Raw genomic sequence first — 16,590 nt, 5'->3', positions numbered from 1 at the left:
CGAAGGCTCCTCCTGAAAAAAAGCACCTAAGGAATGGGGACCTCCACTTAGTGCATCCTGCATCTTGCCCAGACCAGGGAAAGCTCAGCAGGCTATCTCTCCCCAGGGACCCTGGGCAGAAACACAAAGCCCAGAGTTCTCAAGTTGCCTTGGTAACAGGGGGACCTACTTGGAAGAAAACAGTTGCTTAAAGGCTCAAAGGGGTGGATATTTCCCGTGACAGTGAGCAGGCCCTGACCTGCTCCCTGCAACCCCCTTCCCTTCCTACCTGCCACATGCAGATGTAGAATAGGGGCCCCTTACCTCAGCAGCCCTCCTAATGGAGGATCGGGGTTGGGTGGGAACTGGAACATGGGTCCCCCTCCAGATGTTAATGTGAGAAAGGTTAAAATGAAATGCGTGAAGTGCTGGCCATGGCTTAGGGGAGGAGCTTATATCAAAGGACCCACACACAGCTGAAACAAGGAGGCTCAGTTCCCCAGCAATTCCTGTCTTTCTTCCCACTCACCGCACTTAAATGAACCTGGCTGAGGGATGGACTAGGCCAGACAATCCAGCCCAGACTCCCTATCCCCTCAGTTGAGCCTCTCCCCATCTCTCCCCTAGACTATTGCTATTGTTCCTTGCTGGTCTAAACTCTACTATCTCCTACTAATCAACCCACTTTCTATGTATCTGGGGTGGTGTTACTGAGTATGTTTGAATGCATGTGTGCATGGACACACCTGCTGCTCTGGAACTTACAAATCTCATTGTCAATGGCTCTCCTGGAGACGAAGGCTCCTGGACCTGATTCTGACATTCTTCTTTATCTGGTCAAAAGGTAGGCATGCCCTCATCTGCCCAGCTATGTTCCTTTCTTCTTCTGGTCTGTCCTATCTCCAGACATGTTGAATCACTTCCTTCTTCTCCTTACACACCGCACCCTTTCATACTTCTGGGCCTTTGAACATCCCATCCATCTGTCTTAAAAACTCAAACATGCAGAATGAAATGACATGACCCCACAGTCTTAATTATTTGGGAGGCGAAGGCTGGAGGATTGTTTGAGCCCAGGAGTTCAAGACCAACCTGCACACTATAATGAGAACCTTCTGAAGAAGGAGGGAAGGAAAGGAAAAGGAGAAAGGAAAAGGGACAATCAGGAGAAGAGAAAGGGGGAAGAGGTGGGATTCACACTCTTGGCTCCAGTCTACTGGCAATCTGCTCAACTCCAAGATCACTTCCTTCATGAAAGCACCTCTGCTCCCACACAGCACTGCCCTGCAGAGCGCCTCCTTGCCCTGTACTCCTGGCCCCATTGAACCATCAGGCTAGAATAAGGGTGTTCTGGGTTGCAACCTGAGCTCATTGCTGCAGGATCTGTGCAATGTGAGAATGTGGACTTTCCCCATGGAATATGGATGCTGCATTAGTAGTTGCCTTTGGAAGGAGGACTGGTCCCTTAGACCTGGCTGGTGTTGTGCATATGGAGCTAGGAGGTCCTCACAACAAAGCTAGAGGGGAAGCAATAGGGATTGTAGCCATATAAGCAAGAGAGGGAGACATTCTAATGACAGACTACTGGTATTCTCTTCTGCTAACAGACTTCTGAAACAATGGAACCCAAAGAACTAAAAATTTCCCAGGAATTGCAGTGCTGGCAGAAGGGAAAGGCTGAAGCCTTGGTGTTCGCCAAAGGAGGAACTTGCCTCCTAGGAAGAGTTCTGACAACTTATCAGACCAACCTGCAGGACAGAATAGAGCCCAGACTATAATGGGTGATTAGTTCCCACACCACACCCATAGCTCCAAATATGGACCTGGGAGTTATTACACCTCTTTACCTCTTCTCAATGTGGCCACACAGAAAACCACTTTTATCTGGTTTTCATTATTACTTTTCTCTTTAACTGGTGTATTGAGGGCAGAAGGCAAAGCCTAGCTCATTCAGACTGCCAAGGAGCTAGCTGTTCCCTCTTTAGCTGAGCTCCTTGGTAATGTCCATCATCCCTTGGAGGGCAGTGACCTCCTCTCTGTTGTGAAGAGTGACTTCCACTGGCCTTAAAGTTTACACAGTTGTGGCCTTGAACTCGGCTTCTGCCATTCTTGTGATGCATGCCCTTGCCTTGATCACTGTGTTCCTTTATAATTTAATTTTCCTTCTTCTAAAAATGGAGGTGGCAGTAGAGCATATGGAGATGAACCAGCAATGATAATAGTCAATACCTGGTTAGCTAGAGTAACTGTGAGTTCAAGCTCAAATGCTTTCTATTATTGTCACAACGTTCCTACGAGCAGTGCCACTCGCCCTGCTTTGGTAGATTAAGACACACAGCACAGAGGTGAAGCCAACAGGCATTGTAACACTAGCATGCAGACAGGCAAAGTTGGATAGTTCAGAAGTGAAGCCCAGGAGATGTAGGCATGGTGACACACATCTGTAATCCCAGAGCTGAGGCAGATAGATGACCAGTTATGGGCCAGATATGGCTACCTAGTAAGACCATGTCTCAAGAAAAACAAAAAAGAATGACACACAACCAGGGCCCAGGCATGGTGGCTCATGCCTTTCATCCAAGCACCTGGTAAACTGAGGCAGGAGGACATTAACTTGAAAGCCAGCCTTGGCTATGTAGTGAGGCCTCCTCAACCATCTCCACAAACAGACAAAAGCACACAAACACCAAAACAAAACAACAAAACTAGGTCCAAGGAGCACAAGTCGCCTAAGTGCTCAGGCAGGATGGTCATCTTTGGCGAGTCATGTGGGAACGCCTCTGGCAGTTTAGGAAACCTGGATCCTATCTCAAAAGAATATTTTTTGAGATACATTCTTCCTTGTCTTACATGCATAAAATATGATATGCAGTATGGCAAAGGAGATCGATCATATGAGATTGTCATGATTTATTTTTTATCACGTTGTGGTCCAGTTCTATCACTAATAATAGATTAAACCACAAAGCCTAATGGCAAGTCTGGAGATTAGAGTCTGGTGATCCCTGAGACATAACAACTGTAACCTGATAGGAAAATAGCTGTGATTTCTCTTGGTGAGAAAATCCCGATACGGCTAATGTTATTGTGATGTGTTGCCTACGTTTGTACTTCAAGGAAATGCTAAAATTCCTGTTCATGGTTAGTGGAGAAAAGATCAAATGATCCCCCCCACACAAGTTCTCAGATCTCCTAAGTTCTAGCTGGAGACCTGCTAGAGAGCCACGGAGTTCAAATTAAGGAGTTCTGCCAGAGGGCATCAGAGAAAAGACAATGGCTGCCCTGTCAGCTGTGGGGACAAGCTGCGGGCTGGCAGAGGGACAAGTGTGTGGTTTCTTTTTCAAGAACTGTTTACAGAAATCATGAAGTCTGGCAGCTCCCTCTTCCTCTTGGTCCTGAGGCAGCAGCCTGGGGTGGGGCTGAAGCTGTCACAGTTGGTTTAGGTTTCTTGTACACTACACACCCATTCCAGAGAGTTAACTCCCCAACTCTCTCTCTCTCTCTCTCTCTCTCTCTCTCTCTCTCTCTCTCTCTCTCTCTCTCTCTCTCTCTTCATTTTCTCATTAAGGAAATTTTGGTGGGGTTTGCTCTGTTTTAAAATTGAGACCTGCTTACAAGAGACACAGATGTCTCATTAGTCTAGAAGTAGATATTTTATTGAATGTAACAGTAAATGGATTATTAGAGTTCTGAACGAGTAAATACTTTAAGCACAGGGCCTAGGTTAGGCTTGGGGCATGCAGCGAAAAGAGGAAAAGACACCAACTGGGTCAGTAACCCTAGACCATCAGTCAGAATCAGCCCTTGCCCCACATCTCAAATGCCTTTTCCTGCCTTCCTGAGTCTCCCACCTGTCATCTGAATCCCTGCCAACCAGGACAGCACAGTCCTGGGCACTGTGACCAAGGAGGCATATGGTCAGAATGATAGGAGGCCTTCCTTGTTCTGTCCCCATTCAGGACTCAATGTGGACATTGCTCAATAAGATCAAGCCCCAGGCCTATCCACAATGCTTTGCTCCAGGGTTCCTGCTGGTCTGAACTTGATGCTTTCGGCTCTGTTCCAGGCCCTCATACTTACTCCAAAACGAGCCACTTTGGCTGAGGGCCATGTACTAAAAAGCTGCAGCTTAATTCCCACAGCAAGAGGTAGGACCGTGACAGCCCTGTGCGCCACAGTCACTAGTTACTGAAGACGCTGGTTCAAAATCGATTTGCCTCAGTTGGCACAAGGAACAGAAATGTATTCTTTGGGGCTCTGGCTGAAAGCTACACACGGGAGAGATATAGGCTTTTGCCTGTGAAGGACTTTCTTAGATGTCCAAACACAGAGAGAAAGAGGCCAAATCGGATTTCAAAAACATTTTTTTTTTTTGGTTAGACTAACCAAGAAAGAGAGGCAGAAGGCTCTCATTGACTAAATCTCAGAAGTAAACACCGGGATATTATAATTGACTGTTAAGAAGCAAGAGAATCCGAAAGAATGATACTGTGAACAGTTGTAAGCCAAAAAGACAACCTAGATGAAATGACTAAGTTCCTAGAAAGACACAAACTGTCAAAAATGACTCAAGATGAGGCCAGCAAGATGGTCTAGCAGATAAAAGTGTTTGCTGTGCAAAGCTGACGACCGACGTTCTATCCCCGGATCCCACGGAAGAAGGAGAGAACTGACTCTAGAAAATGGTTCTCTGCCCTCTGCACATTGTGGTGCTTCAAACACCAATGGCTCCTATAGGCTCATATATTTGAATGCTTAGTCATCAGGAGTAGAACTGTTTGAACTGATTAGGAGGAGTGATCCTGTACAACCCGGTAGCAGCACCCACACGGTAGTTTATGACCAGGGAATCTGGTGCCCTCTTCTGGCTTTCATGAGCATTGCATGCATGTGGTACACAGATTTGGATGAAGATAAAACATTCAAACACATAAAATACAAACGACTAGATCTTTTAAGAAAATGAACGGATAAATAAAATATAGTGTACACACAGTGGGATTTCTTAAAGAGAAAAATTCACCAGAAACAATTCATTAGTGAAGTTTACCAAATATTTAAAGAAAAAGTAGCACTAACTCTTTCTAAACTCATTCAATGAGGATATAGACTCATTCAATATTGATGAGAATGTAATGCCTTCCAGTTCACTGCACTAGGCCAGTTCTAATCTGACACTAACACCGACAACAAACAACACAAGTATAGACCATCATCCCTGATGTCAAAATTCCCAACAAAACATTAGCGTACCAAATCCAGGAAGAGAAAAGTAACCATGTGCCACTACCGAGTAGAATTTATCTTAGGAATGTGAGATTGTCTTAACATTTGAAAATCAATGTAACAAGTCATAGTGATTAATGAAAAACAAAACCATGATCAATCTTAGCACAAAAAAGGATTTGATATAAAAACTATTCAACATCCTTTCATGTTAAAAGCATGCAAACAAACTAAGAATTGACAAAAAAAAAAAACCATGTAAGAGAAACTCACAATAAGACAACACAGTATGTCTGGAAACACAGGATACATTCTCCCTAAGATGAGAAATAAGAGTGGGGTTTACTCACTATTACTTCCATTCAACATTATACTGGAATGTGGTGGTTTGGATGAGAAATTCTCCTCTACATGCTCACATATAGAAACACTTGGTCTCCAGCTGGTGATGCTGTTTGGTGGAAATTATGGAACCTCTTGGAGATGGAGCTTTGCTGGAGGATGGGCCTCACTGGGGGTGGGCTTTGAGGGTTTTATGGCCTAACCCCACTTTCTGTTCCAGTTGTCTGCTTCCTTTACACAGACGAGATGTTGTTGGGGTACATTGTATGAAGGTGTGTCTCTGTTTATTTAATTGTTAGTTCTGTACTAGCAGAGGGCTAAATGCTGGCAGGATCTTGGTATTGTTTTTTTTTTTTTCCTTATGGTCCATCAACCGTCTCATATTTTGTAAATAGTCATTCCTCCTCACCAGCCTAAGGTAATCTAAAATTGTATCTGATTGGTTGTAATAATGATCTCACAGCCAATAGCTGGGCAGGAAGTGGAGGGTGGATCTCATGGGCAGAGAGAGGGACGCTGGGAGAAGAATCAGACAAGGGTGATTTGCCAGCTGACTTGGGGTGGATGGATGGAGCAGAGCGATAGACTTGACTTCGAGTCAGGTCAGAGGATAGAATCAGACGGAACAGAGTAGTTGGGAGATTGCCCAGCAAAGGTCTAAGCTTTAAAATATTAAAAAGACTCAGTGTCATTATTTATATCACTGGCCAGTCTGAGAAAGTGTGGTATTAAATGTGATCTGTCTGCTTACTGCTTCTGCCTATCCTTCCTCACTAGGATGGACTTCATCCCTCTAGAGCCATAAGGTAAAATAAATCCTTTCCTCCTTAAGTTGTTTTTGATCATGATATATTATCACAGCATCAGAAAAGTAGCTAATACATACAGGTTGTAATCAGAATGATTAAATAAAAATTAAATCAAACACCTACATATTGGAAAGGAAGAAGTAAATTAAATTTCAAAGACCACATGAAAGATTCTAAGAAATCCATTAGAAATCTATTAGAAATAATGTGTTTGATATGAATTATAAAAATGTGTTACTAAATGCTTATAATAAAAATCTGAAATGAAATAAGAAAATTAATCAGGAATGATGGATAGTACGAGCATATAATCCCAGCTATTTAGAAGACAATAATAGAATGATATAAAATTTGTGGCCAGCTTGGGCAACATTGTGAGACCACATCTCCAAATAAAAATTTAAAAAAGAGAGTTAGGCCTGTAGTTCAATGGAAAAGCTCTGGTCAGACATATATAAGGTTCATTCAGAATCCAGTGCTGACCACTAATTAAAAATCAGACGCCTATTCTATTTACAATGTCATCATAAAAATAATAAAGCAGTGTGTAAAAAGCACTACCTGATGACCTGACTTCCATGTCTGAAATATAAGTAAAAAGTTGATGTGGCTGGGGAGTGGGGTGGTAGGGGTGATTTGGAGGAGTGCACGCCTTAAATCCCAGTACTTGCAAGGCAGAGGCAGGTGGATTTCTGTGAATTCGAGGCCAGCCTGGTCTACAGAGTGAGTTCCAGGATAACCAATACTATACAGAACAATCCTGTCTCAAAACCACCAAAATAAACAAAGAAAGAAAGAAAGAAAGAAAGAAAGAAAGAAGAAAAGAAAGAAAAAGCAAGCCAGTAGATGTGATGGTGAGCATCTATAATGCTATTCCTATGGAGACATGGGAGGCAGAGCCTAAAGAATCATCTGGCAATCTGTGAGCCAGCTATCCAGGAATTCACTGCTCAGCAATAGAAACAATGGAAACACCTCAATAAGGTGAAAGGAGAGGATTGAGTCCCAAAAGTTGTCTTCTGAACTCCATATGTGCACCACAATATGTATGTACCTACCTACTTACCTACTCACCCCTCTCTCTCTAAGTAAACTCACACTTTAGGATGGGGTGTTGAGATGGAGACCTTGGAACCACCAGGCTTTATTCTTTTTAAAAATATATTTATAGCTGGGCATGGTGGCACACGCCTTTAATCCCAGCACTGGGAGGCAGAGGAAGCTGGATCTCTATGAGTTCAAGGTCAGCCTGGAGTACAGAGCAAGCTCCAGGTCAGCCAAGGCTACATAGTGAGATGGTGTCTTATAAAACAAAACCTCAAAGAATTAAAATGAAAAGGAGGGCTGTACTGGCTGGTTTTGTGTGTCAATTTGACACAAGCTGGAGTTATCACAGAGAAAGGAGCTTCAGATGAGGAAATGCCTCCATGAGATCCAGATATAAGACATTTTCTCAATCAGTGATCAAGCAGGGAGGGCCCATTGTGGATGGTGCCATCCCTGGGCTCTTGGGTTCTATAAGAAGGCAAACTGAGGGGCTGGAGAGATGGCTCAACAGTTAAGAGCACTGACTGCTCTTCCAAAGGTCCTGAGTTCAAATCCCAGCAACCCCATGCTGACTCACAACCATCTGTAATGATATCTGATGCCCTCTTCTGGTTTGTCTGAAGACAGCAACAATGTACTCATATACATAAAATAAATGAATCTTTAAAAAAATCTGTATATTGAAAGCTACAAAACATGAAAAAGTTAACAATGAGAGCAAGAAGAAAGATATTCCATTCTTATGGATTAGAATAATTAGTATTATTAGAATACTACCATATATTGCTATACAGATACACTCAATTATTATTACACTTCCAATTTCTTTGTATAAACGGACATAGGGACCCTCAAATCTATATGAAAATTCAGATGGCCCAAAATCGCTAAAACAATCTTGAAACAAAACAAAGCAAAACAAACAAACAAACAAACAAACAAAGTTGGAAGACTCGCTTGCTGATTTCAAAACTTTATACAAGTTTTTGATAATTAAAATTTTAAGTATAGAACTTAAAGTCGAATATATAAAGCAATATAACCTCTGACCAAGGTGCTAATTCCATTCAAAGAGAAATGGGCTTTTCAACAAAAGTGGTGTTGGGGACAACTGATTGAGTAAATGCAAAAAAAAAAAAAAAAAAAGGAGCTGAAATCCATTCTCATGTGCACAACAAAAGCAGACCCAAGTATACCAAAGGATTATACATAGCAGTTAGAACTACAAAAATTAGGAAGCATAGGTATAAATCTTTGAGACATTAGATTAGATAGATCATGGTTTCTTAGATATGACAATAAAAGAAAAAATACAAATTTGGAGATTTAAAACATTTTGTTACAAGTAATTCCAGGCTGGAAGTGAAAAGACAGAATGTGAGAGCATATTTGCAAGTTATGTATCTGATAAGAGACTTGCATCTAAAATGTATACACATCTTTTACAAATCAATGAGATAAATAATCCATATCAAAAACTGTCAAAGTCTCTTAAAAGATATTTCTCCAAAGATACACAAATAGCCAATAAACACACAAGAGGATGTTCAATATACAATTAATCACCAAGGAAATAGAAGTAAAAAATACTACTTCATATCCACTAGGATAGCTACAACAACAACAACAACAACAACCAAACAAACAGCATGTTAGTTAGGATGTGTAGAAACTATTCCCCTCATAGACTGATGATAAATCCACTTTGGTAAACAGCCTTGCAATCTCCCAAAATGTCAAACACAGAGTTATTGCATGATATAACGTTTTTGCTACTAGGAATATACCCAAGAGAATGAAAATATATGTCCACATAAAAACTTAAACATGAGTGTTCATCGCTTAATTATTTTATCCTAGCCCCATAGTAGAACAATGCAAATGTTCAAACTGGCCAGTAGATAAACCAATGAAGCATACAGCAAAACAGAAGTCTTCATACATTCTACAATAGGGATAGACCTTGAAAACATCAAGCAGTGTGAAAGAATTTGGGGATCCACCCCATAATCAGCATCCAAACGCTGACACCATTGCATACACTAGCAAGATTTTATTGAAAGGACCCAGATGTAGCTGTCTCTTGTGAGACTATGCCGGGGCCTAGCAAACACAGAAGTGGATGCTCACAGTCAGCTAATGGATGGATCACAGGGCTCCCAATGGAGGAGCTAGAGAAAGTAGCCAAGGAGCTAAAGGGATCTGCAACCCTATAGGTGGAACAACATTATGAACTAACCAGTACCCCGGAGCTCTTGACTCTAGCTGCATATGTATCAAAAGATGGCCTAGTCGGCCATCACTGGAAAGAGAGGCCCATTGGACTTGCAAACTTTATATGCCCCAGTACAGGGGAACGCCAGGGCCAAAAAGGGGGAGTGGGTGGGTAGGGGAGTGGGGGTGGGTGGGTATGGGGAACTTTTGGTATAGCATTGGAAATGTAAATGAGCTAAATACCTAATAAAAAATGGAAAAAAAAGAAAGAATTTGGATGCAAAAGGCTACATAGTAAGTGATCCCATTTTATGATATCCAGAACAAGTAAACTCATAAAATCAGAAAATATATCAATGCTTGCCTAAGGCTGGAGAGAGGCTTGAGAGGCAATGGTGAGTGACCCATAATAGAAACACTAGGGTGATGCTCTAAAATTGATAACGATAGTGATGGCTGCATACTCTCTGATGTTACTCTAGTGTAGTATAAACTCACTGAATTGCACAACTGGGAAGGGGCGGATTTTATGGTGTGTTCATGCTTTGTCACAATAAAGCTGTTCTGAAACAAAACCAAACAAAACCCACAAGTGAACACCAAGCCTTACAAAGCAGAAGTGTACCATAGTACCGTACTGAAACATCAAGACAAGATAGGACTATGTGACACACTGCAAAAATCCCAGTGCATCTCAGTAAACCCCAGGCAGTGACCATACGTGACTAGGCACTGGGCCCATCAAGAATTAAAGTGTTTATTGGAATGCAAAGAAATACACTTTAGAGGCAAGCACCATGCTAAACTCTTACTAGAATATAGATTCTGGGCACCATAGTTTTAAAAAGGGACAGGTAGGGCTGGAAGTAGCATATGTGGTTGGAGCTTCAAGTCACACCCTACTTCTGTACCCCTCCCTCAATCACCTGAGCTGGAACTTGGTCTTGCAATCAGTTCTCCCAGCCTTATATCAGATTTCACAGCCCAATCAGGATGGAGATGACAAAAGAGTAGAGACTCCACTGACCAACTGGATACCTTTGCAAATTAAAATCTACTTGAGCTCTCATCAGGTAATTCAGATATGTCCACAGCAATCAATGAACTTGGGCAGCTTCCAAGACCTCCCTGCATCTTAGATGGACTCTCTCCCTCTCTGTTGTGTCCACCCCTTTAGTCTCATATCCACTCCCCAGCGGATCTCCCTGGGTCAGCTATACTCCATACTGTGGTTAAGCTTCCTCTGGTGCAACAGGCATGTGTTCATATCTTTCGCTTTCTAAACTGTTGTAACCTTGAGTTTGATGCTACTGCAATGTCACCTGAGGAGCACAGACCTACCCTCCTGCCCCTAGGTGGGGATAAGATCCATAAATAGCAGTGGGACCACCCTAAGTCTTCAACAGTAGTCCTGACTTCCACTCTGCCCATTACTTATTCAGGAAGTACTATGTTTATCTACTTCACCAGAGTATACTCACTAGATTCTGAAGATATATTATCTCTAATCATATTTCAAAAGCTTGTGACTGTAGAAAGAAAGCACTCAAGAACTTCACCCTGTCCACTTACACATACATTTATACATAAGATCCGCCAAAGTAATGATAGAATTTTACTTAGCAAATCATATTGACTTTATGATCCACTCAGAATCACTGTCATGCTGAAGGAATATGTGTGTGTGTGTGTGTGTGTGTGTATCCTGTAAAGCAGATTATATTATTTCTCTCATGTTACAGATGAAGAAGTTAAAAGACACTGAGAGGTCACAGAGCTTGTCCAAGGTCATACGGATAGAACTCAGGCTGCCTGGTACCAGAGTTTGTGTTCACAACTCTTTGGAGAAACAAAAACCTAGAATATTTAGCATCACTTTCAGATACTCCAGCTGAAGGTGAGGATGGGACCCAGAAATCTGCATGCCTAACAGGTTCCCAAGGGATGCTAATGCTGTTGGTACAAAGACTATGCTCTGATAACCATTGCCTATGTTGCCTTCGAGACAGTAACACAGCGTTCAGAGATACCTGGAACCCAAACAGGAGTGGCCAGGAAAATGGCATGACTTGCCACCTAGCCTCTTCTCTCATTCCCTCATCCTTGCAGGAGACCCATATTACAAGGAGGCCATCTTACTTGTGCCAGCCTCAGACACAATTAGCTAAATGTGATCCCATCCATTAAAGGGATTGATAAATCAGTCCCTGGCTGTGAGACTGCTCCAACTGCTGCTGAATTAATGCCCGTGCTGTCACTTGCCTGGTGCCGGCAGCCAATTGATCTCACAGACTAATAAGATTAACTCAAGATTAACTCAGCTGGACTGCCTACAGCCTCCTCTGTCCCCCAAACTTGAGGAAATTCAGGCATGTTCATGGTAGGGAAAAAAAGCTGTCATCACAAAGGAAACAGTCTTGTCGAAAAGGGAGCTCTTTACTAAGTCAAGATCAGCTCTGGGTTTGGCTGAGTGAGCCCAGCTCAGCAAATGTTGATTGGTGAACACAGCACTAACAAGGACCAAGAAACAAATGGTTGGCAAGTCTGGGCAGTTATAGTCCCGGGGGGTGGGGGGTGGGGGTGCACCTTGGAGCTAGACTTATCTAGCTTTGAGACTGCCTCTACCTAACAGCTGTGTGAACTCCCTGAACTTAGGTTCCCCTCAATGATAACTTTTAGAGACGTTAAAGGATCATAGGGCTTAAAGTAGTGCCTGGATCCTGGGATACTAAGGACCTACCTAGGTAGACCTGCAAAGATCATTACCCAAGGACAGGAGTCTGGATAGAGATCAGTGTTCAGTGACAGGTGCAGTCAGGCCTCACTACAGTTAAACAATGGTTTTTTTTTCTCTCATTGTTAGAAATCCCTTAGGTGTGTTTGTAGCTTAGTAGTGGAGAGCTTGCCTACTATGTGTGAGGACCTAGGTTCAATTCTCACCACACATATACACAAGAAAGAAAAGAAGGGAAGAGGAAAAGGAAGGAGAAAAAGTAAGCAAGTAAATGAGCAAGCAAAGCAGCTCCGATTGTCTACCTTCATGGAGGTCACCTCTGCTAGGGAGTGGGTGCTTTGAAGAGCCACCCAGGTATCATCTCAGGGATAAATGATTACCCTCCTGAGGGGAGAGTTGCCAAAAGAAGGCATCTCATTAGCTAACATATTTGAGGATTGCTTTATCTAATGTCACACTTCCTTCTCTAGCAGCGACCTCATCCCAATTTAAGGCAACTCAGAGTTTCCAGCTTAGCACCAAAGGCCTGCCCAGGATTGAGGAGGTATTGGAGAAGGGGTTCGTTTTGACAGCACTGAGTTTACAGCAGTCCCTTGACCCACCCACTTTTCACAGATGAAGATCCCAAGAGCCTCCTGCAACAGCTGTCCCACACTAATGTCAGCCTCGCAGCTGACCTGGCATGAGGAGAGGTTTGTGGGGTGGGCAGCTCTACTGCTGACAGACAAGATACTCCGCTGCCACCTTCTCACTTCCCTTGTCTGCTAATAGTTTCTAGACAACTTCTCTCTTTAAAAATTTGTCAACTTTTATCTATCATGCTTTTCTTTTTCTTTCAAAAAACAAGTTTGTCACCATTAGAGATCAAAGCAAACAGATTGAAAGAGGAACAGCCTAATGTGGCATGAGAGGCAAGCATTGTCGATACCTTGGGTATATCTTTCTGGAAGTTTTTCTATGGCAAACAAAGATGCGATCATACTGTCAACATTACTTGGTAGTTAGTGTAGGCTCTCCCTTGCTACCATGATAAATATTTATTGCTTAGTTACCTTGTGAAAACCGAGAAGCGAAGGCTCAGAAGCTTGTCAGAAACCTTATCCAGCTCCCTGACGCATCAGATGTGGAAACTGAGGTCCAGAAGAAGGGCTTTTCTCGGGTCCTACGCTGAATGGACACCACAGAGGTTCCTCCCCGGCCAGTGGAGACCACTCAGATTACCTTCTGACCTGGCCCGGAGCCTGTGTCTTTTCAAATGTCTGAGTTGCCCAACAGGGCTCAAAGCAGGATAGAAGAAGGAAGTGACATGTATATAAAAGTCTTGCAAGAGAATGAGGCTAGCTCAGCAGTGTGCCTAGGTCCAGATCACCTCAAAGGGTTCAGTGCTTCACCCTCAGCCAGAAATCAGATGCTGTGCATAGAGTTCTCTCCAGAGTAAGGAAGCTGTGGACAAAGTGCTTCTCTCTGAGCCTGTCTCTTGCTTGGTCCGTTGTAGCTCCGTCTCCTATCTTCTCCTTGCACAGCAAAGAAATTTTCTTGAAATGCACTTAGGAATGAGACCGTGGATTACTTGACATGACACCAAAAGCAAACATGTGCAGCAAAAGAAACAATAGATACACTGGGCTTCACTGAGGTTACAAACTTTTGAATTTCCAAGTTCACCGTCAAGAAACTGAAAGGGCTCTGGCACAAGATCAAGGCAGCCAAAATTCCAGCCTGGGTGGGGAGGAGAAGCTCATGAGGTCCCACCCCGAGCTGAGGAGCTATAGGTAATTAATGGCTGTGACTGGAGGGACAGTCAATTTACCTTAGATGCGGTTCCTGATAGGCTGCCCAGGCTGCAGTGGATGGTCCTACACCCAACGGACAAACTGGCTGAACTAAGTGGACTCAGGGAAGGTTTAACAAAGAGCAGGTAAAGTTGGGAGGAAAAGTGGTGGGAGAGGCAGGAAGAACTGGAGGGAAAACGAGGGCTGGGATTGATCAAAATGTATTATATGCATGTATAAAATTCTCAAATAACAAATAAAAAGAGGGGAAAAAAGAAAAAGGTTAACTCAAAAAAATGAAGAAAATACTTGCCAATCATGTATTTGATAAGGATTTTTTTTATCTAGAGTATTGTATATTCTGATAACTCAATAATAAAAAGGAAAGGCTGGAGAGATGGTTCAGTAGTTAGGAGCACTGGCTGCTCCTCCAGAGGACCTGGGTTCTATTGTGAGGACCCTCATGATGTCTCACGATCATCTATAACTCTGGTTCCAGGGGATCCACTGCCCTCTTCTGGCACTGGATTCATGTGGTACACAGACATAGATGAAGGCAAACACCCATAAATATAAATTTAAAAAGAATAAAGGCAAATAACAGTTGGGCATGGTGATGCAAATCTGCAATCCCAGTACTTGCCTTGCAGGGGCTGGACGCTCAGTTTGAGGTCAGCCTGGGTGCATACAGGGAGTACTGGGCCACTCTGGGCTACAAAGCGAAATCTTGATTCAAATGACCAAAAAACACAGGACAAGAAGCCCAAACTCACAGGGAAATACAAACTAAACAGCAGTGGGGACCACTTCATACCCAGTAGGATGGCCAGCATCAGGAAACTGCTGTTAACTGTGTTGGGGAGGAAAATGGTGGTGCAGCTACTATGGAAAACAGCCTTGTAATTCCTCAGATGGCTAAATGGAGAGCTTACACCTCCTGTGTTGCTGTGAATGAGATGTCCCCCATAGTCTCGGGCATTTGAATACCTGGCCCCCAACTGATGACAGTTGAGAGGTTTGGGTGGTGTGGTCTTGCTAGAGGAAGTCTGTCACTGGCTTTGAGAGTTTAAAGACCTGCAATGCCTGCTTCTTCTACTCAACATCTTGCCCTTTAACCCCAACGAACTGTAAGTCCAAATAAACTCTATAAGTTGTCTTGGTCATGGTGTTTTATCATAGCAACAGAAAAGTAATGACCAGACTACCCGCATGTTCATCAAATGGTAATGGTAAGAGAAGAGCAGTTGGACGTTATTCGGCCATGAAAAGAACCAACTGCTGCGCGGTGGCCTATCATGTGGGGAGCTTGAAAACATGCTAAGTAGCAGAAGTTGCACACAAAAGGTCCCACATTGTATGATTCTGTTTATACGAAGGGTCCAGAAGAGGCAAATCCATAGAGCTTGGAAACAGATGGGTGGTGGGGATGGATGGAAGTGTTGGCAGAAGGAGAAAATGACTGCTCGTGAGTGAAATGTGTCCTTTGGGGGATAATAAAATGTCCTTGTCTCAAATGTGATTGTAGTTGCACATACTTGGGAATACTATGCTGAGACCATTGGATTGTATGCTTTAGATAGGTGACTTTTATGGCAAGAGAAATTTACTTCAAGTAAAGAAAAACGGCAAACCACATCCCACTCTTCTCCCCACTCTTTCTCACCACACTATATACTAAAATGCAAGTTTTTAGCATGAGCCAGGGGCTGGGCTAGCTGGCCTCTGCTCCCTGCCTCCAGTCTGGCCTCACTGCTCATCACTCTCTCTGCTTATAGCCTTCTCATCACAGAGGCCTTCTTGCTGCTCCTCAAATATGCCAGGCCAATTTCCAATGTTAAGATCTTCTTGCACCGCTATTCACTCTGCCAGAAACACTACTTGAATGTGCTCAGAGATTCCCCTCAGGAAGGCTTCTGTGATTTTGTGCTATGCTGTCCCCATCCTAACCACTCTAGCCGAATCACTCTGCTTTTCTTCACAGTACTTACCACCATTTCAAACTTTTCTCCTTTACTGATATCATTATTAAAGTGCTTGTGAAAGCAGGCCAGGGGTCTCATCTGTCTTGGTTGTCAGCATAGTCTGAGGCATATACGAGATGCTCAGTAAATACATGTGGGATGAATAAGTACATGAATTGCACTTGAGCTGTTTTTGAAAATACCCACTCTGTCATCTAAGGAAGACAGAATATGACTGTTCAGAGTCCCCACAGCCCTTACCGGCCACTAAAAGGCGATGGCTCCTGCAAATTTTCCTTCTCTCTTACTTTTCCCCAGAAAGGGTCTTGCTATATAGTGCAGACTGGCCTTCAATCCCTTGATCCTCTTGCCTCCAGCCTCCCTAGCACTGAGATGACAGGTGTGCACCACCATGCTTAGTCCTGTAATTCTTACAGCTGGCTTTTCGTAGAGTTCACTACTTGATGTCACACAAACACACACACACACACACACACACACACACA

The 16,590-nt window shown here is 43.2% G+C and overlaps 1 protein-coding gene across 16 annotated transcripts in view; it reads right to left on the bottom strand.

Annotated features, from left to right (window-relative positions):
• The window catches only part of Nhsl2 (NHS-like 2), a 242,795-nt gene that overhangs the window by 27,636 nt on the left and 198,569 nt on the right, over positions 1–16,590 (bottom strand). Inside the window, exon 1 of one of the 16 annotated variants that reach the window (XM_006527723.4) lies at positions 304–318. The exons of the other annotated variants lie outside the window; for them this stretch is intronic. The gene's annotated coding sequence lies outside the window, so the exon portion shown is untranslated. Of the gene's footprint in view, positions 1–303; positions 319–16,590 lie in introns of those variants that run through there. 16 annotated transcript variants of the gene reach the window in all.

The sequence above is a fragment of the Mus musculus genome, chromosome X (assembly GCF_000001635.26).
Source record: "Mus musculus strain C57BL/6J chromosome X, GRCm38.p6 C57BL/6J".
Taxonomy (NCBI): Eukaryota; Metazoa; Chordata; class Mammalia; order Rodentia; family Muridae; genus Mus; species Mus musculus.
The sequence above is the reverse complement of the archived record's forward strand: the minus strand, read 5'-3'. Positions and strand labels throughout refer to the sequence as shown.